This window comes from Pseudopodoces humilis, chromosome 3 (assembly GCF_049639895.1).
Source record: "Pseudopodoces humilis isolate 2021_Gansu_Grassland_sample_001 chromosome 3, ASM4963989v1, whole genome shotgun sequence".
NCBI classification, from domain to species: Eukaryota; Metazoa; Chordata; class Aves; order Passeriformes; family Paridae; genus Pseudopodoces; species Pseudopodoces humilis.
In genome coordinates, this window is record NC_142202.1 from 2,675,154 (window position 1) to 2,695,453 (window position 20,300).

General features: G+C 44.3%; 1 long non-coding RNA gene across 1 annotated transcript; it reads left to right on the top strand.

The window, feature by feature from the left end:
- Positions 1-349: 349 nt before the first annotated feature.
- LOC148184552 (uncharacterized) lies at positions 350-19,625 on the top strand. Its single transcript, XR_015772222.1, has 3 exons — positions 350-516; positions 2,846-2,895; positions 18,893-19,625. It is a non-coding gene; the product is annotated as an uncharacterized LOC148184552 (long non-coding RNA).
- The last annotated feature ends 675 nt before the right edge of the window (positions 19,626-20,300 follow it).

Genomic DNA, 20,300 nt, shown 5'->3' on the forward strand with positions numbered 1-20,300 from the left:
AGGCCCAAATTTTTACAGATCAAGTCCTACAGTCCTGATGAAGATTCAGTGATCTGCCTTTCCTGGGATTCACAGATTAGCTGCAGTCCAAGGTATCATTTCCTACGACAGAACTGTAACTTACCAGGTGAAAGTTTGTCACTGAAGACAGTCCCCTGATCTTCCATTAATTTTTCCAGCTGCAGTGCCACCAAGGATCCTTTCCCAGACAATGCAAACACACACATATCACACTTCCCCACTCTGCGACATGCTCTCACTGAATATAAACACACTGTATATATTGATCCTTTCCCTCTTGCTTTTTTTCTTCCTCAGCGTGCAGGTGGTAAAACACTGACTGCCATGAACTTCATTAGGAAAAAAAAAAAAAAAAAGAAGAAAAAGCTGTGGTTTGGAAGCAGCTGGATGGCAGACTGCAGGCTGGGAATGTGGCTGCCAAAACCACCACAAGGAGACTGGGGCACAGAGGCATTTGTGGAGCATTCTGTTTGCTAACTGCTCATGGAATTTCAGGTAAGGAACATCCAATGTAATTTGTTGCAATAGGGAATGGCCTGGGTTTTGCTTTCCAGGGTGGCTTTTTTCCATCATTATTATTTTTATTGCTGTCATTACAAATGCCCAGCTCTCTCTGATGGAGAGCACAGCTCACAGAGGGGCTGTGGGGTAGCACAGAGCATTTTTAGCCACACAAATGCCAGGCAGTACCAGCACACATCTCTAGGCCCTGCTGTATCCCAGGGCAGGATCTGTTCCTGGCTATGAGGACAGATCCCTCTCAATGCTTCACCTCTCCAAACACAGGAATCTGCTGGGGGTTCCCAAAGGCTGTGTGTGGGCTCAGTTTGGAACAGTTTTGAGCTGGTTCTCTGTGCCCTGAACCGCTGTGGATTCCCAGGAACCGTTCTGGTCACTCCTTTCCCTTCCGGCTATGTAGAGGTTCCTACAAGTCAAAAATGTGCTGGAAATTATCACCAGCAGCGATGACAACCTCTGAGTCCCTCTGGTTTGCATCTGGTTGCCATCCTGCAACTTTAACTAGTCCTACAACTTACTGCTAATTAGCACCCAGCTAATGGTGATCCCTACCAGTGCTGCAGAGTCTGCGGGCATTAATGAGAATTAGCGTTTGTTGATGGCCATGGTGGGAGCTGCCTGTCTGCAGCACTGGGTGCTGGAATGTTTGATTGCCTCCTCCAGTAATTAACACTGACACTGAGCAAGTTTTTCAGAGGTCTCACTTGGCTGTGCAGAGACCAAAGACACACTGGGCTCTATCTGTGGTGAGGAGAGGCCAATAATAATAATGTATTTCCCAATAATAATGTATTTCCCTCCTTCACTCCCCTGCCACAGGTAACGCAGTTATCCCAGCAAGGGATGGAGTCAGTGGCTGTCCTGCTGCACATTTCCCTGCTTTGTTTCCTGCATGAAATGCTCTTTCACTACTTTTTTAATGTATAGAGAACAATTTAAACATTTTAACTTAAAGTCAATTGCCTCCTTGGTTCGGGAATATGACAGTAGTTAAAATGCTACAGGAATTTGGCACACCAGCAGTGAGTAAGTCTGGTGGACCCTTCCATGCCTGTTTTAAAGAGGGTGCATAATCAGAATTAAAGCACAGGGAATACAGAGAAATACAGGCCCCTTGTAACCCTTGAGGGGTACATGAGCTTGTGGCTGGTGCTTCTTTAGGAACATTAGCTTTGGAAAAAGAGGCGCTGGGGACTGTGGATGTGCCCCTGGTCAGCTTCCCAAACCCGCTCTGCAGAGAGAGGCACGCACTGCACATCCCATCCTGGCTCTGGCTCAGCCTGGAGCTGCAAAAGGAGCTTTTTCCATGTGCTGCTGTGGAGAGGAAGCTGCTCTCGCCCTCACCCTGAGGAAGATGAGCTATAAGAATATACAAGGGGCTTTTTTTATAGCTCAGGGGCCAGGAGGGGAAGCAGTGGTCATGAGCAGAGGCTGGAACTTGGCTTGTTAAGTAAATCTCAGGCTGTAGCTGGTTTTAATTTATTTTTTGTTTTATGTGCAGGAGACTAGGCCTTGCAAGCCTGGCTAATATCAAAGCCTGGGGTTTTGTAGATTTTTAATCAAGGTCCACTTTGGGGGGTTCTGCTTTCAGGGCTTGTGGATGTGCAGGATTTTTTTGTCATGTTTTTCATTTTTTCTTGCTGCAGTGTCTGGATTTCTTTAGTTCAACTTTTCCATTCTTCAGACTTGAGCCAAGTGAGCGATTTCAAATTACCCAGCACTTTCCAGAGATGGAGTTTTTTGTTGTTGTTTGGGGGTTTTTTTGGTTTGGGTTATTTCTTTTTATTTTTCTGAAGCAGACTTGCAGTCCAGTTTCTCTGAAAATCACAGATGGGATTGCAATCCTACCCCATTGCCTCTCAATAATTTGGCATTCTTTGCACTGTCTGAATAGTTTATTGTTCATCAAATCTGTATGAAAGGAATTTTATATAAATTTTTTTGTTTGTTTCGTCCCTCTGCTGGCAGGAAAAGTAAATCCCAAAGTATTTCAGCAGGTGCTATTAATATGCAAATAATGGAGAGTACACTGGGTCTAATAGACCTCCCAACTACATGGGAGGTGTCGCTGTTGGAGCAAATTAGCTTTCTGTAATTTGCATGCTTTTCACACCCTCCTGGGATTATATTTTAGATCAGAGACAATAAAAGCATATGCTGTTAGTTTTAAATGTAACTGATTTTAGACTTTGAAACCATTTTAACCTAACTTCTTAAACAGTTATTTGCACAGAAACTTTCCACAGAGCTTGTAATTTGCACGGCCTTTCTGTTCCCCCATTAACTGCTCCATCTCTCTTTGCAGGTTGAAAGAGAAGAAGGGAATCTGCCAGGTGGCTGCATCCTGAAAAACAGGTATTTCTCACAAAATCCAGATTGTCCTAGCCTGGTTCTGAGTCTACATTCAGGTCCTGATGGGGTCTAGATTGAGCTTTTTATGTCAAACTTCTTCCCTCCCATTTGGCATCTCCATATGGTGTAAATCCATCCCAAAATGATGCTGTGGCCCCAGCTGGCTGCTCACAGAGGGAAGAGGCTGCTCGAGCATCAGAAAATCTTCTTTGCTTACCCAGCAAAGCAAAGAGTCCCGGAGCTGATGTGGCTCCAAATCCCAGTGTGGCTGCCCAGCCTGTGCCTGGTGAGAGTGCTGGGAAACTGTTTGGAACAAACGGGAAGAAAAGCGGGGATTTCAGAGCAGGCTCAGTCCGTGGAGTCACACATTACTGACTTGTACTGGCACATTATCAATGGCACTTTCCAACTCCACGGCTGATGCCTGTGCTTTGGGACAGTGGGAATGATGGGGCCTGTGGAGCTGTGTCCATGTCCCAGGTGCTGCCGTGGCTGCTCGCTGCTGGACTGGCCAGGTGGGTGCCCCTTGTCCCCATCCTGCCCTTGTGGAGCTGGTCAGACCCCAATTCCTGCTGCATGGAAGGACTGCAGCAAGGGCTGGGAGAGGAGCTGCAGGTGTCAGTCTGGGGAAGGGGCAGAGGCAGCCCCTGTGTTTTGTCCCCCTGGCAGCTGTGCCAGTGCCCAAGGGTGAGATCTGGGAGCTCCCTGTGGCACAGCTGCTCCATTGCTCATAGATCTCTGGGCAGATCAGTTGGGCTCAGGAGGTGGTGGCCATCCTTTATTTCAGGGGGAACAGAGTTCAGGGGTAGCATCAGACGTGTGGAGGAGATGGCAGGCAGGTGGAGATCGATGTAACATTATCAAATTTATTTCTGCCATGGGAAAGGTGACTGTGGCATGAGATAGGAAGTCTGAGAAGGGTCCTTTGAGACAGGAAACTTTTGGGGTGCAGCTTTGGCCCTACAGCAACATGTGGTGAGACACTTCTGAATTTTTGGGGCCACAACTTTGCCATCAGTGTTTTATAGGTGTTTTTCAGAGATGATGTACAGAAGCTGTTTGTTTCCCAATGTTCTTCAAACTGGAAAATACTGGGTGCTAATTTTTTTCTCTCATCTGACCCTAAATGTTTTCTAGCATTAACACCAGTGACCTTCCACTTCTGCTGCTTTTTATTAATGGGATGTGGCTTGCCTGTTATAAGCCTGGGCACTGGAGTTGGAAGCACTTGCTTTATTTAAAAATGAAAACAAAAAGAGAGAAAAAAGGGCTCTGATTACCCAGGTGTTGACAGAAAAAAAACTGTGATGTTGTGCCAGATGGCTGCATTTGTGAAGCAGAGTGTAGTCAGAAGGAAAGTGGAAGGAGACAAGGCAAGTGTACATCAGGAGTGTGAAAACATGACCAAAATACCTTCAGCCTTGTTTCACCAACACTGGATTAGGAGGCAACTGTGGTGAGATGCAAGCAAAGAAAAGCAGAAGGGGACACTGTTTGGAAAACAAAAATGTCTTTCACAAAAGCTTTGAATTAACAAAAATCAGGAGATTTTGTGGGCCAGTGCCTCAGAGCACTGTGCCACATGTGACAGTAGAGCAGCGATGGCAGCAGGCTGTGGCCGGGCTCAGTGAGTTCTGGAGCAGAGCTGCTGCCAAGCATCGCCCAGCGCCCGCTGCCTCCAGCACCGGCCAGCCCTGCCAGGGCTGCACGGGGCCGGGAAGGGGCTCCCGGGGATGGGGGAGCTGTGCTGCCTCCTCCCCTGCCCCTGCCCACACAGGCGGCACTCAGGAGCCCTCGTGGCAGGCTCTGGGTTATGTCCACCCCAAAAGTGGGCCCTTGTGACACCAGAGCTGGCTGGTTTGTGCCTCAGGCTGTTTGGACTCGTTCCTCACCTCCTGCAGAAGCTTCACTCAACTTCAGCTGCCAGGGCAGGGTCCGTGCCAAGCCTGTAAAAGCCGAGCCCTTGGCAGCCCCGTGGGGCAGGGGCTTCATTACCCTTTTATATCCTGAAACGGAGCCTGGGCACTTTCAACTTTGTGTCCACACTGAAGCTTTTGGCTGTCACAGAGGGAAAAGTTTAGAATAGTTTGATCTCAGATCACAAATCCAAGCTTTTTTTTTTTTTTTCCTGTGCTTAATCTAGCTCTGCCCAGACTTCTTTGGAGCTCCACATTCTCTCCTCCTTTGTGGTGGCTGAGGGGAAAAGGAGGCTCTGACATGGGCACAGAGGGGCCACTGAAGGTTTGGCCTCTTGTCTCTTGGCCTGGGTTGTATCTTGGTTACAAGCTTGGTGCTTGGGTTTTGTCAACAGAGTCTGAAATCCTGGTGCTCTTAGGCTACACTTTGATTAGAACACAGCCAGGAAAATGTGTGGTAATTTTCACTCAAACAATTTCCACACAGATTTCTCACCCCCCCAACCCACAAACTACCTCCCCTTTTCACAGGCACTTTCTAGCAATGAACTTCATCCAAAGCCACTGAAGGTAGGTTGTGTTTCCAACAACAGGTACAGAGAAAGTGGCAGGAACATGGATCTCCTTCTGATCCCTGCTCTCGTACAACTAAAGCTTGAATGTGAGTTTCATTCTTTTATTTTTATAAAATCTGAATTTCTACACTAACTTTGGATCAAAAGTTTATTCTCCACACCAGCAAGATGTTTTTTTTTTTATTTGCTACAAACTGCATTGTCTTATTTGGGGAGTGTGTTCACAATTGAGAAAGAATTGCCTTTATTAACAAATCAAAAGCTTGTGCTGTCAAAACTGAAATCGTTCTACCTTTTTATGTGCAAATTACAGCTTCTGTCAAACCTTCAGCCATGGTGCGTTTAATTTGTGGAAATATAAAAATATCTGGCTTAATATTAAAATATTCTGCATGAGGAAGGAAATATTTGAAGTGATGCATTGCAGTCAAGATTCTCGAAAAATCAGATTTGAAAGAAATAAAGTGGTGCTTTAACAGAATTTATTTTCCCTACTTCTGCTGGAGTTTGAAGCAGTCCTTAAAAGTGTGTTGAAGTTACAGATGTTTCTGAATATCTGGCTGGATCATGGCCTTTGGGAGTGAACCAAGCTAAATCTAAGAGTGTCCAGGACAGGGGAGCTACATCCACTGGGTTTTCAAAAAGGGTCACAAGATGTTTATTTTTTTAATTAATGGCAAAGATACTGAGAAACTTTTCAGTCAATTCATTAGAGTTGGGGCAAAACAAAAAAAAAGAAATTATTGGTTTCAGCACGGTAACTCATGTTTTGGAAGGTCTTTGTAGAGAGGATAAAATTCTGATCATGTGAGTCTGGGCACTGGTTCTGTATTTAGGTTTCCAAGTAAAGAGCTGTGTGCCCAGCAAGGTGAGGCACTGATGGACTCAACCTGAGCTCCTTCCAGCACAAACAGTTTGGGTTTGAGCCCGGGGCAGCCCACACTCACCCTGAGCTTGGAGCTGCCAGTTTCTTTCTGCTCTTTGAAGCAGCTTGTCCTGCTGTTGGCCTGGTTTTATTGGGAGGACAAGGAAAACCCTGCAGAACCACCTGCAGAACCCCCTTTTCAGTGTGCTCACTGTCTTTAGCTGCATTTTGGCTTATTAGGGTTTTTTCCTAGCGTCCCAGCAGGCTACTTAGTGTTGAATTCCCAGCTCTCCTGTGACCCAGGAGCCTTTCCCATGGCTCTTTGGGAGGCTGGTCCTGTCCAGGCAGGCTGTGTTTGCCCATCTTTTTTTTCCCATCACATATGAGAATATCTCATCCTGTCTTTGGGGAGGTTTTAATGGGGCTGAGTCCATTTCACCTCACTTTTTCTGAGGCCCGAACCAGGAAATTTTGCCCTTCTGTGGAGCTAAGAGGAGAGGAAGTGGCTGTTCCTGAGGAGCAGCTTCACTCCATGGAGTGCTAGTGCCACTATCCCATGGAAAAGGCCTCTGGAGCAGTGCATTAGTGATGCCTGTGGCCAGGCTGGGATGTGCCCATAGAAGCCCAGGGCAGGTGTTGTTTCCAGTCACCTGGCTCCAGTGGAAGAGCACCAGCACAGTCACAACCACCCACTTCTGTGCAGAGGGTGCAGAAAATATCCCATGAATTGCTGTCAACTGTCAAAAGTTCCTTTTGGGGGTGAATTATTGTCTGCAGGCATCCAGAGCACTTGGTCCCCTATGCCTTTAATGCCAATGTCAGCAGTGCAGAATTCCAGCAGCCAGGGTTTAACATTTAGTTCTTCTGGCTCATCTCTCCAAGGGGGTTCCTACAGGCTGAATATGCAGGGCACTGCATGTGAAGGTGTTTATTAGGCCATTAGCCATAATTAATGGCAAGGCAGCTACTGAGGCTGTGGGCTGGCCCAGGCTTTGCCCACGTTCTCTTTTTCATACCCACGCCCCAGCGTGAATTATATGATGTTCATATTCAGCCTCTCACCACTAGAGACCAACGAAGTGGTTTGGGTTGGGATCTTCTCTTTCAGGTCATAAACATATGATCCAGCCACTCCATAAAGTACATTCCTCCAGCTTTCCATGAATTCTTAGGCACAGCTGTGGCACGCAGCAGGGTTTGGGTCTGGTGTCTCCAGCTGGAGAAATCCTGCCCAGCACAGCTGTAAGGCACAGTGTGAAACAGGAGCTGGAGCTTCACCCAAACTGGTGAGTTTTGCCTCTGCTGCAGTCACAACTTCCATTGTTTTTTCTAAAACAGTGGATTCCGTGCTGTCCTCTGCTTCCATGTAGGGATTTAGGGATAAAGCTCTCTGAATGGCACAATTTGCTGTGGTGGGAGGCCCAGGATGGAGGTGAGGGCACTGGTGAGCCAAGCACCTCCCTGGCAGCTCCTCCCCTGCCAGGAGTGCTGCAGCCTCATGCACTTGATCCTTTAATTGGCCCATGTGCAGGCTGGACAGCTCTCTCTTTATTATTGTTATTATTATGCAATCAGACACTACTTACCTACAGAATGTGCTGGAGGTGCACTATTTATACAGAAACCACGTACACCGAGACCCATTTTCTCCATGGTGATTGCAGATAATGTGGAAATCTCTGCTTTGATTCATTAGTAGAGCAAAAGACATAGTCAGGATTATTTGGTATAATTCACAGCACTTCAAAATGCATATATTTTCAAAATACTTAAAATCTATCACTTGGGCTGGTAACTCAAGCTTTGCTGTAGTGCTGTCATCTTAAAATTGGGGTGATGCCATTTTTTCACTGGAACAGGCCAACTGTTCATTAAGAAGTTCATTAAGCATGGGATTTGTAGTGAGTGACCATTGTGCAGTGTTTGTAAAACTGCTCAGAGCTCAGAAGGATCCCTGGCACCTCCAGAGCCCTCAGAGTGAAAGCCTTGGGGAACCACCAAGCTGTAAACTTGTTTTCATACAATCATAGAATGGTTTGGGCTGGATGAGAACATTTATGATCATCTAGTTCCAACCCCCAGAAAAGGTACAACTCAGGGGAAAAAAAAAAATCTCAGGAATTCTGTTTCTTGTGTTGAAAAACATAAACACTGAGTTAATTTTAATAAGTTCATTTTGTTTAGGAGAAAAGTATCCTTTAGTATTTCTTTTGGATACAATTTTGTGCTGCATATACTCGGTGTTTTGTGACAAGCAGAATAAGCAAAACTCCTCAGATTAGCATTTCTTATTTCATATCCATTCCTTTCTTGCCTTATCAGGACCATCACTGACTTCATCCAGGCCAGTGCTGGATGAGCCTCCAGATTCTTGCCACTTATACTCACACAAACATCCTGTAAAAATCTCCGAGTTTAAGCCCAGCTTTAAAGACAGACTTTTAAAAACTCTTTCTAACCAATGGTAACCTTTGGCAAATCCTTATTTCCAAATGTGGGTACAGATTTTTTTCTAAAAATGCAGGTGGCAATTTCTGACAGCCATTTACAATTTTTTCAGCCAACCATCATGTGCACATAGATCTCACCACCTTCACAGCAAGGCTTGTCCACTGGAGACAGGATTTAAAATATCACTGCTTAAGTAATTCAACTTACCTTATGCTCCTGAGACCACCATGTGGGGGTTTATCCTTTTCTCCTTTCACCACTCATCTCTCTGGGACTTTGCTGGGCACTGTGGGGTATTTGCCCACCTCTAGAAATCAGCTGTATAATTTACATTTCTAACTTCAGTTGCTTGGTGACCAGGGCTTTTCTTTCAGTACCACAGATTCAAATGTTCCAATTGTGTCTTGAAAATCTTTCTCAGCCCATCCTGGGAAAAGAAAATGTGGTCAAGCTTTTTCCCTCAGTTCCCAGTTTCTCCCACCTCTAAACCTGAGCTTGCCCATGTACATGACTTTCCAACTCAATCTAATCAGTTACACATTTTTAAGTAATTGTCTGAAAAAATGGACAGAAATTATGAGGATCATTACCAGTGGGAAGCTGCTTTCAGTGCTGCCACTCCCCCCTGTATGTATTTGCTTCTCTGTCTTAACACCTGAAATGTTTGGGAAAAAATTTAAACACGGCCAATGACCACATTTAATGCAGGAGCTTTCACACCTCTGGGCTCCGTATTTATAGCTCTGTCATGTTTCTTTCTTGTACTGACCTGGAGAAGACGATTCTTTTTTTTCTTATCTGATGAAAAGGTTGTCTGTCATGATCTGGTTATTGCAGTACAAAATACTGCCTAAAACCTGACCCTGAACCAATTTTGTACAAGGACAGCTTACCCCAGAATTCCAAAGGAGATGAAATCATCCTCGTGCTCTCCAAAGGGGGAAGCTGCTTGGGGCAAATAAAACTGGGCTGAGTCTCAAAATCCATCATGGAGCCTCAATTTTAAATGCAATGTCTCTGATCCCAGCTGAAGCCACTCTGCTCCTAGTGTTACTCCACTGTACTTGGAGTTTAACATGGATTAACACAGATTTTCTCCGATGTGCAAACCAGAAATTTAAAAATTAAATTAAAAAAAATACATCTGGCTTGAAAAACATTCAAGGTACTTTTAGCCTTATTAAATGATGCTGTTCAATGACTATTACCAACCAAAAAGAGGAATAATTTCTAATGACTTAGGACCTTCACAAATTTCCCATCCCTTTCCATTCACGTTGCCCATGAACAGACTGATTTGTAATTATTTTTTTTTCCATTAGACATAGTTACTCCCAAAGTCTTTTGTGGAGGGAGGATAACCTTTCCTGCCTCTGAGACACGGTATTTGTGAAGCAGACAAGAGGTGCTGTGCTCACAGACTGCTGACGTGGGGCTGGTTCTTTTCCCTGGTTGAATGGATGTGACTTAGGGAAGTTTCTCCATTTAAGTGGGTGATATTTGTGATATTCAGAACTTCTCTCTGCAAATATTTTAAGTGTTCTGTTAGAATGGTCAGTAGCAAATGCAACCCCTGGCCCACTGAGATGCACAGGAAATATTTCATATGGCAGTGCAGGACTTTATTCTTCCAAAATGCAGAATCCTTAGTTAAGGGCTTAACTATAAAATATTTACTCACTCTGCCGAGTCCCTCATTCGCCACTGCTCTATGAGCAGTTACTCTGGTAACTTTTAAAGAGCTGTAGTATAAAAATGAACGAAAAGGACTGCTGTCCAAGTCCTTTTAAAGTCGAGTGCTTGAGGCAGCCCCACTCCCCTGGCCAAAGGGAGGGCTGGGTGGTTTGTTTTTCAGTGAGACTCAAAGCCAAGAGGGCTCTGTTTTCACATGCTAATGAAAGCCAAGGTGACAGGAATTTGGCAGAGCCTGATCCCAGCAGCTGCAGGCCAGGATGGAACTGGCCAGGGCATTACGCTGAAGCATCACTGAACACAAACCTAAGGCCTGCTCCTAAAACTTCATCAGAAATTACTCCTGTGCCAAATACCCTCGCCATAGCCCAGTTTTTGGCAAAGTGTTTTTCAGTTTAAGTGATAAATATTTTGGAATTTAAGAGCCCAGTATCCAGACCCTGGATCATTTGCTTTCTTTCCAGAAACACTTTGGCGGTGCTAAAAGTCTCCAAAATGTGCCCAGTGAGTTTCCAGGGTGAACCATCAGTGAAGGGTCCACTCACCTAGCGGAGATGCACTTCAGAGCACGTGTGCTGTGCACCATTCGGGATCTTCAAACTTTACCAGTGCTTCCGAAAAGAAAAATAAGAAAAAAGATTAGAGCAATTTATAGATTTTTATAGCAAATCTTTGAAGTTCAGCTCTTGTGTGCCAACCTCACCCCCCTGAGGCACAAAGACAACAACTGTCCCACATCCAAGTCAGTGAGGCAGCTCTGAATCTCAGTTTGGGGTGCTCTGACCATTCAGGTGCCACAGGAGCGCTGGTTCTGTCCCAGGAGTGCCACTCGCTGCATTCGGCACGGGAGGATTTGCCCACAAAAAGCTCCTGCTAAGTGAAACCAAAGAGAAAGGCCAACCTTTGCCACACCAGGTGATTTACTTACCTTCAGGTAAAGCACAGCTGTTCTTCACCACTTCTTTCAGGACAGGAATTCAGCTCTGCATTTTAACAGAAAATGCTGGAAATTAAACATTTTCAGGTGAGGGGAGAAATTCCAAGTTCCTTAAAATTACTGTGAAATCGATAAGTAAACAAACACAGGGTGTGATATTCAGTCACCTCCTTCCTTTTTTTTCCCCCTCAGAAGGCCATTTCCAGCTGGATTTTCCCCAAGATGTTAATATTGTGTTGGGTTTAGTGCTGACTGAAGCAAGGTAGCAAGTGGTTATTGCAGGCCTGACATGCCTGTTCTGCCAGGGAACAGCGTGAGCTTTCAACTCAGAAAACAAGGTGAACTTTGTTGGGTCATCAATCTGCTTTTGCCTGCCTTGGCCAGGTATGTGCTCACAACGAGGATGATTTAATTCAGGATCAGTTTATTTGTACTTTCCTTAGTCAAGGCCTGAGTGGTAAGGGTGGAAAGTGTTCAACCCCAAGGTTTGGTTTTTTATTTGTTTCTGGAAAACAAGTTCTTTTGAAGAACCAGTCTGAAGTTTGTAGTAGTAGCTTTTCAGGCAGTTTGTCTGCTCACAGAGCTGATGTTCCTGATTGTGAAACAAGAAAACAAGAAGCAGAAACATTTTAAATAGAGCCAGGCAAAGGTAATCTTTCTATTTTCTGCTTCCTAGAGTGCGCTTGCAAAGGAGAACCATTCTTCAGCTGTTCCTCTTCAGCATGAATTCCTGTTCCTTCATTCTCCACATCTAATCCATCAGACCAGAGGCAGGAATACAGCTCTGTGTCTGTGAAATGTGACACAGAACCAGCACTGAAAATGGGCTTTAAATGGTGCCACTGTGTTGATTTAGTAGTTGGATTTTGCCTGAGAAAGAATATGCAAATTAAAGCATTACTCACAAAGGTGTGCACCATACTTAAAAATACACCTTTAATGCTTAGGGTCCAAACATTCCTGTTTTCTCTTTTAAATACTTCATCAGCTCCATTTCCCCTTGGTTTTCGCTCTTTAAGCCTGATGCTGCTCCTAGGATGTGTGTGCTTGCATTTATGTGCATGTGTAGGCCCATGATTGTTTCTACTGCTTAAAGCTGGCAACGTAGCTACTGTTTTCCAAGCTCAGTTACTATTTTGGCAAAGGATGGGTATTTGGGGATATGAAAACTGCTCAGCCGCCTTAAGGAAAAAAATTCCATAGGTTTTTGTTTCCATACTTTCCAGTTTTCCACTCATCAGTTGCAGGCTTGTGTTGAAAAATGTCTTTCAGTGTCAGAACTTCTGAAGAGCAAACCCCAGCAGTGGGGAGCAAGTTCACTCTGAGCAGGACTGGCTGCTAATAAGGGAATAAATAACAAGGAACACAAGCAGATGAATATTAACTAATACCAAAGCACACCTACCCCTCTGAATTGCGTTCTCTGTTCACATTCTTGCCATTTGAGCAGCAGGGCAGCACCAGCTCTCCTCACATATTGCAGCCTGAGAAAACAGCTCCAAAGGGCCAAAAGAAGCAAATAAAATGTATTTGTTATTACGGCTGACCTTAGGCAGGCAGTATGTGGAGCTGCGGGAATCATTCATGGAATCTCTGATTATAAGTATGGCGATAACTGGTAAGACTGTGCTGAACTACTGTGAAACAATTCAGGTAGTCAGCAAACAGGGCTAATTGCCAGTTTGGGGGAGATTATGGGTAATTTACTGCCCACTGAGGGCTTCTACCTAAAAATAAGCTTTTTTTTTTTTTCTCTCCCTTTGGACAGCACTTGCATGTTAATGTAGAATTCCTGATGCAATTACATGTGAAGAGGACATTCAGATGCACTTCCATAAATGCCCTTCTGCTTCTCAATTACATTAACTGTCTTTGTAGATCCTTTGATAGAAACCATACTCTTCATTTTCTTTTAAATAGTGAACAGGCGCTGAGCTAGACTTTGCTGTTATCCAAGATGTCCCGATCAAAGGGCTGAGGGTAACACAATAAACACAAGGAAAGAAACTCCTGGTGGTTTCCAACACAAACTAACGGGAAAGTGTCAAGTGAGCAGCTACTGACAATTCCAGCACCGAAACCAAATGTTCATGTGTGAAACTCCACCTTTGAGAAGGAAGAACAAATACCCACAGAGTGTTTTGGCTATAATTACTTCATTTAAGGGGAAAAAGAAAAAAAGTGCTGAATTCAGTTTGCTAAAGTCAAGACATTAATATTTTTGGCATGTAAAGATGTAAACCAAATGTTTAAATGAAATGTCATCCCCTGGATTCACATTTGCCCACTGAACTACGGTGCAAACCCTCCACAGACCTTCATACAATACACATTTTTCAGTTCATTGAAGAAGGCCCCTGCTGCTTCTCAAGGAAAACTAACTTGCAGAAGCAAAATAAATACCGGCGTGGCACTGCAGCAGCGGAGCCTCAGAGCACAGATGTGCAGCACTGCCGGCTTTTCCATCAGATAAGGAGCATCCAGACATAATCACTCCAGTGTCTGGGACACGGCGCACGCTGCGGCGCTGCCCAAGTATGGCCTGACAGACACAAGCAGGGTGTGCTCGGGCTGGGAGGCAGCGAGCTGACAGCGCTGCAGAACAGCCCTGTTATGTCTATAGCCAAATGTTTGTGTAATTTAGCCTGGGCTTTGAAATCGCCTCAGAAATCAGAGCACAAATGGAGCTTTGTGAGGAGCTGTCAGGGATGTACCTGCTGCACGGGGATGTTGGCTGGACCGGGGGCAGCCTTGGGCTGTCACTCTGGGAAGCTTCTGTCAGTCCCAGTGCTGCCCATGCAACCAGCAGGGCTGCTCCAGGGCTGCTCCTGCAGAAAAATTATACATATATATATATATATATATATATATATATATATATATATATTTACATAGATATATATAGATATAGATATATAGATATATAGATATGTATATGTATATATGGGAAGGCCAGCAAAATGATTGGAGGGGTGGAGCACCTCTCCTTTGAGGAAAAGCTGAGAGAATTGGGATTGTCCATCCTGGAAAAGAGAAGGCTTTGGAATCACCTAATTGCAGCTTTCCAGTACCTGAGGGAGCCTGCAACAGAATATGGAGACACTATTTCCAAGGGCCTGGCGAGACAGGACAAGGAGGAATGGTTTCAAATGGAGAGGAGGTTTAAATTGGCTGTTAGGAAAGATATCTTCCCTGTGAGGGTGGGGAGGCCCTGGCACAGATTGCCCCGAGCAGCTGTGGCTGCCCCGTCCCTGGCAGTGCCCAAGGCCAGGTTGGATGGGGCTTGGAGCACCCTGGGGCAGTGGAAGGTGTCCCTGCCCATGGCAGGGGGTGGAAGCTTGAGATGAGCTTTAAGGTTCCTTCCACCCCAAACCATTCTGTGATTCAAATGTGTACCTCTATCTATATAAGCACACACAGAGATATGCATACAGATATATACACATACCCTGTGTGTATGGAAGGGGTTACTGCTGGCTGCTTTTAGGCAAGACACCTCTAAAAAAGAAAAAGAAAAAAAAAAAAAGTTAAAAAAATATAGAAATACAGCTCCCTGGGCCTGTGGTAGTTCCTATTAAGATATACAAAGTATCTCAGCAAAGGAAAATTTAACTTACATACAACACATGATTTTAAATAAAGAAATATTGATGGAGCAGGGGGGGGACAAGTATTTTTTTAGCTCTAATTTATGGCTGAGCAGCTTCATTTTAGGTACTTCATGGGAATATTTTAAACCAAGCCTGCATAATATTAAAATAAGTTAAAATGTATGTAAAATTTATGAGAGCATGTCAGGTGCAATGCTTGATAAAGTAAGTTTAATGCTTCAGAATTTTTTTCTTCAGGCAGAGAAATCTGAATCCCGCAATTCTAGGTTACAGTATAATTTTAGAAACTCTTTTCCATTATACCATTCTTTTATTAATGAGATCCAACCCAATTTAACAAAAAGAGGTAAATTCCTAAAGAGTTTGTGGAAAGTCCTCAGCAGGTTGGAAGCTGGAAGTGTGTGATAAAAGGGGGTATTCTCCTGTTCATAGGATCTGTTCCATTTTACAAAAACACAGAGGAAATCAATTCACAACAAACTTTCCAAGGGCGCCTCTCCAGTGCGGTTTTCCTCCTGGAAATGCTGCCTGGCTCCGTGAGCAAACAAAAGCTTTGGCAGTTGACAGGGGCTGTACATCACTTTGAAAACTCTTCATTTACCGGGGGTGTGTCATGTTGCTTCATTGTGTGACACTCCCAATTATCGTGACAGGGCTAACTGACAAAGTACTGTCACCCCACTGCAAATCCAGAGCAGCTCCTTTCCATTTTTCTGCCTGGTCATGGGAACGTCGCTGAGCCGGTACAAAGGAGTGGCAGGAGCTGCAAACAGGGGCTGCAATGGCTGCAAACTGCTCTGCTCTATTAAAAATTCAGCTCCTTGGCAATATTAAATCTGAATTTACTTCCATCAAACAGAAACTTAGCATATCTCATTCTTCCATTATAAAATATTGACATCAGGAATAGTGAATCCTGAAATGAAGATTATAGATGAAAACTATGTGCTTGGTAATTATCATTTTTTTCTTTGTTATTATTCCTTTCCTCTGAGGATTGCACAGGCTGTTGCAAACAGTAATGAAGTTAGCATGCAATGCCAATGCAAAGTGTGCTGCAAAGTTATTCCTTCCCTCATTATGGATGAGGGAGGAAAGACAGCGGGAGGAGGGAGATTTCCCCAGCCAAACCCGCGCACGGGCGGGACAGCCCCCACCTCATGTCTTAATCAGCATCCCTGGTGAGGAGACCCTCAGTGCCATCTTGTTTCTGTCTCCTTTTGTTCTGCCATTTCCCTGGGTTTTTTTAGGTCTGTACTGGAGCTCAGAGCTATTAATATCAATGACACATTTTTTTGTCACAAACCAAGCAGCCGGTTCACAAATCCTTTCACTGCCCTGTCTTGTAATGCTCTCGAATAACCAGAGCACTGGCAAACACAGTTCCAGGCGTGGAAATGTCCAACCCCTCATCCCAACAGCCCTTCTTGAGGCCTGACACCACAGTGTGAAGAGATCAACATGTTGGCCAACCTGCACTGAGCTAACCCTTTGGTTCCTGCCTGTGGACACAGCCCGTGGCTCGGGATGGCCTCCACCACAAGAGCCATGGCACCACCCCCTGAAATTCCCACCTGGCCCATGAACGTGGTCCCAGCTCTCCAAGGGTGAGAGCCTCTCTCCAAGGAGGCCATGCAGACAGGTCCCACTTGGTGAGATGGGGTTGTTTGATGGCCTCCTCCACATCCTCCTGAACCCCTCTTGTGGCCTGCAGATGTTCTTGAGGAGTGTGATGTATCCCAGGTGCAACGTCGGATACCGAGTCTGTCTCATGTGCTTCCTGCAAAAATCAATCCAAGTCAATAAAGTGCCCACCCTCCTCCCACAGTGCTTGCAGAGGTTCAAAGCAGGACCAATTACTCTTAAGGTGGAATTGTCAGCTATCAGATGAGAACAGGGAAGTTGAAGCATTATGTAGGAACAGATTTATTTAGAGGACTTCAAGAATTTGTTTTTCTATCAGCAGGTCTATAAGAAGTGTTTTTATAGTACAGTCTAGTAGAAACTGATACCTTGCAAAATGATAGGGAGATGTTGTTCAGGGTTTTTTTTTTCTCCCTTTCCTCCTCTTTTTGCACCAGTCAAACACAGAGCTGCCCCCTAAAGTAGGTAAACTCAAGCTCAAGGCAGCCATGGCAGTAAAGCTCCTGACCTTGACGGGCATTTGGTCCCAACCCTTCTTGCCAAACACATCCCCCTTCTGGTTCCCCTTTCCCCAAGTTTTATATATATATAAAATATAAACATCTTCGTCATGCACTCAGTTTTTTGTGTTTGATTCCAAAACTGAGAACCCTGCCGGTCTCCAAGTCTAAAGCTTCATGTGAACCTCTCTGTCCCTGCCAAGCCCACAGCACACAAACACCACAGCATGTTATCATCACACAAGATGTTCCCAAGTTTAACAGTTCTCATCCCAGAATACCAAACCCCTCTCCCAGCACTCCCAACAAATCAATATGCATTATTATTACATGCTCAGATACTACATCAGATTTCTGCTCATGCCAAAATTTCAGCTAGCTGTTCCCTGGAGTATTTATGCTTGTGTACTGTATTTAACAACAGCCCATTCAAAATGCTCACAGCTCCTAGGAATGAAATGCACATAATTTAGGAATAGCTGTCTGGCTATTCAGGCATCATGCTGTGTCAAGGGAAAATTAAATCTCTGACTCTCCCCCTCTTCTAAAACAAACCTGTACTTTGCATCATATTTTGGGGAGCTGCACGGAAGTTTCATAAAGACCAAGAGGCCTTGGCTCTTTTTTCCTGTTTAATGGCAGTGCCTCCCCATTAATGCTCCACAGTAGTTTAAAAAAAAAGCTCTCAGCATGCAGGCATTGTATCACATTAAGAAATCAGGATTTTCTAGGCACTGCACAGCATTAATTACACTGAGCATGCTGCAAATTTAAATTAAATGATATGCCATGTTCTGTTGTAAATATCAAAATGGATTGCAAGATAGAACCCCATATTGGCATTTGTGCACTGAACAGGATCAGAAAATCTCTATGATATATAATTTCTTTTTATTTTAAGCATACATGATGCAAATATACTTTTTATTTTCAGGAGTACCTAAGAGCACACATACAGGTTAGAACTTGTCTCTACTGAAAAAAAAAACCCAAACAAACCCTCTCTCAATAATAACAATGATAAAAAACCAAAAAAAGCCCTCTTTGCCTTCATTTCCTTTCCAACACAGTGCAAGTATTTACAGTGGAGGGCACTGAGAGGAAAATGGGGAATACAAGGGGCTGGAGCAGCAGCTGGAGGTCAGCAGGAGGATCTGATTTTGTCACCTGGGTTGGAGTACCAGGATCCCATGGAAGTAAATGCTGTGGGGGTTCAACTCACCCAAGCAGGGAAGGGCTGCTCTTCCAGCAGGAATTTCACACAGGAGCACAGTGAGAGGTGAACTGGGGCTGTCTCAGCTCTGTGGTGATGAGGAAAGCCTGATTTGGTGATGCTATGGGAAGAAGTGTCTGAAGAGAATATAAACAACAAACAAAAGGTCTGGCAGTATTTGTATTTTCTTGGCATTGGTATTTTGCAGTTTTATACTATCAGGTTGAATGGTCACAGTCTCAGCAGCCTCTGCCCTTAACACATGAGGAGTATTTCTAATATAATTTCACATATTTCTGTGTGACAAAATACTAGACAAATATTTTCCAACTTTGCACATCAGGGAAAGGATGGCATTTAGTTAACTCTATAGAAAAGGCCTTAAAAAAACAACCCTGTATTTTTCAGGGCTTATTTAAGGCCTTGATGAAATGATGATCACTGAGCTGAGGCCCACAGGTGAGTGCCAGTCTCAAGGTATGAAGGAGACACAACAAAGAAGTGTGGGCAGGAACATGCAGAGCCACTGACATTTCTTCAAACCCAGCATCACCATATTCTTTCTAAATTATCTTTTCTGTGTCTTTTGCTCCTAGGCCTTGTTTTCCTGTCCCGTTTTGCAGCAGCCCTGTGTGTGGGAGAAGTACAACTGGGGGACACCTGATGAAAACAGGTGCTGGAACAACTGGCCTTCAGCTCTGCCACCTTCCTTCAAGGCTTGCAAAAAAAAAAACAACGAAAAAGACAAAAAAATCCAAGCCAAAGGTAGTTTATGTGCAGCTCAGGAAGCTCTCAGCAATGAGTGTGTCTGTGATTTAATAACACATCTACCCAAAATGACACTTCTAATACTCACTGAGAAAAAGAAGGCATAGCAGCACACAAGGCACTGCTATTGCAGCAACAAACAGCCAAACTACCAGGCATTTATTTTTCAATGTACACAATTACTGAAGGAGAATAAAAATTGTTCTTTGACACTCTGACAGGCCATAGAAAGCCCTGTGCTTCCCTGACTCCCATGGTCCTGACAAGAAACACCTCACAAATTCTAATAAATAGTGAATAGAAATAAATACTTTAACTACACAGCATCAGGTTTCAAATGGCTTCCTGAATCAGAAAGTGCTGCTCGTCCATCTTCCTTATTTCTCCACTTTGTAATGGTGGCTCTCCAAAAGTTAAAGTGAGATAGATACTGCAAGGATCACAGACACTACACTGGGAAACCAAGTATCAGTGGGTACATCCAGATTTATGGTAGGTGATGGCAGTAAAGTGAAAGTAAAACTGTTTGCACAGTCTGTATTGTTGGCCATTACTGTGTATTTGCCCTTTTTTCTTGCTTAGCTGCAGCTGGAAGAATGGAAAATTGTACCTTCTGTACGGTATTAGGAGACACTTTCTGATCGTAAGGTCAATCAGACTGGTTTAGCTGCTTGAGGTATTTATGGCACAATCACTCAGTGTCTTTAAGGAAAGGTTAGATACATTTATGGGAAAGGTATTTTGCAGAAGCTTTCCTGCTTCATAGAGGTCTTGGACAAAATGACCCAGGAGGCCCCTTCCAAGTCTATCAAATGTGGTTCCCTGATTGATGCTGTTTCCCCCCAAAGTCTTTTCAAAACACAAAGCACTGTTATAAAATTTAATATGATACACTATATAACTTTAACACAATGCCATTTTCTTATAGGAAATGGTTAGCTGGTAGCACAGGAGCCTCATGCAAGAGGAAGAAAAGTAGAAAAAAAGGAATTGCAGTGCAGTTTCTCTGCTGAGGGATATCGACTGTAACATTTACTCTGTGTCTGAGCATGGACCCTCAGCTGTGCAGGGGGGCACCAAGCCAGGGAAGGATATAAGGAACCCAGGTTGTGGAATTTATTTCTCTAGAAAAGCCTGACAAGGCCTGAGGTAATTTTCTATGCTGTGCAGTAATCATTCCCTCAATGCTGGGAAGCAAATGGACACCCAGATCTCCTTGTAAATCACTGCCCGGTG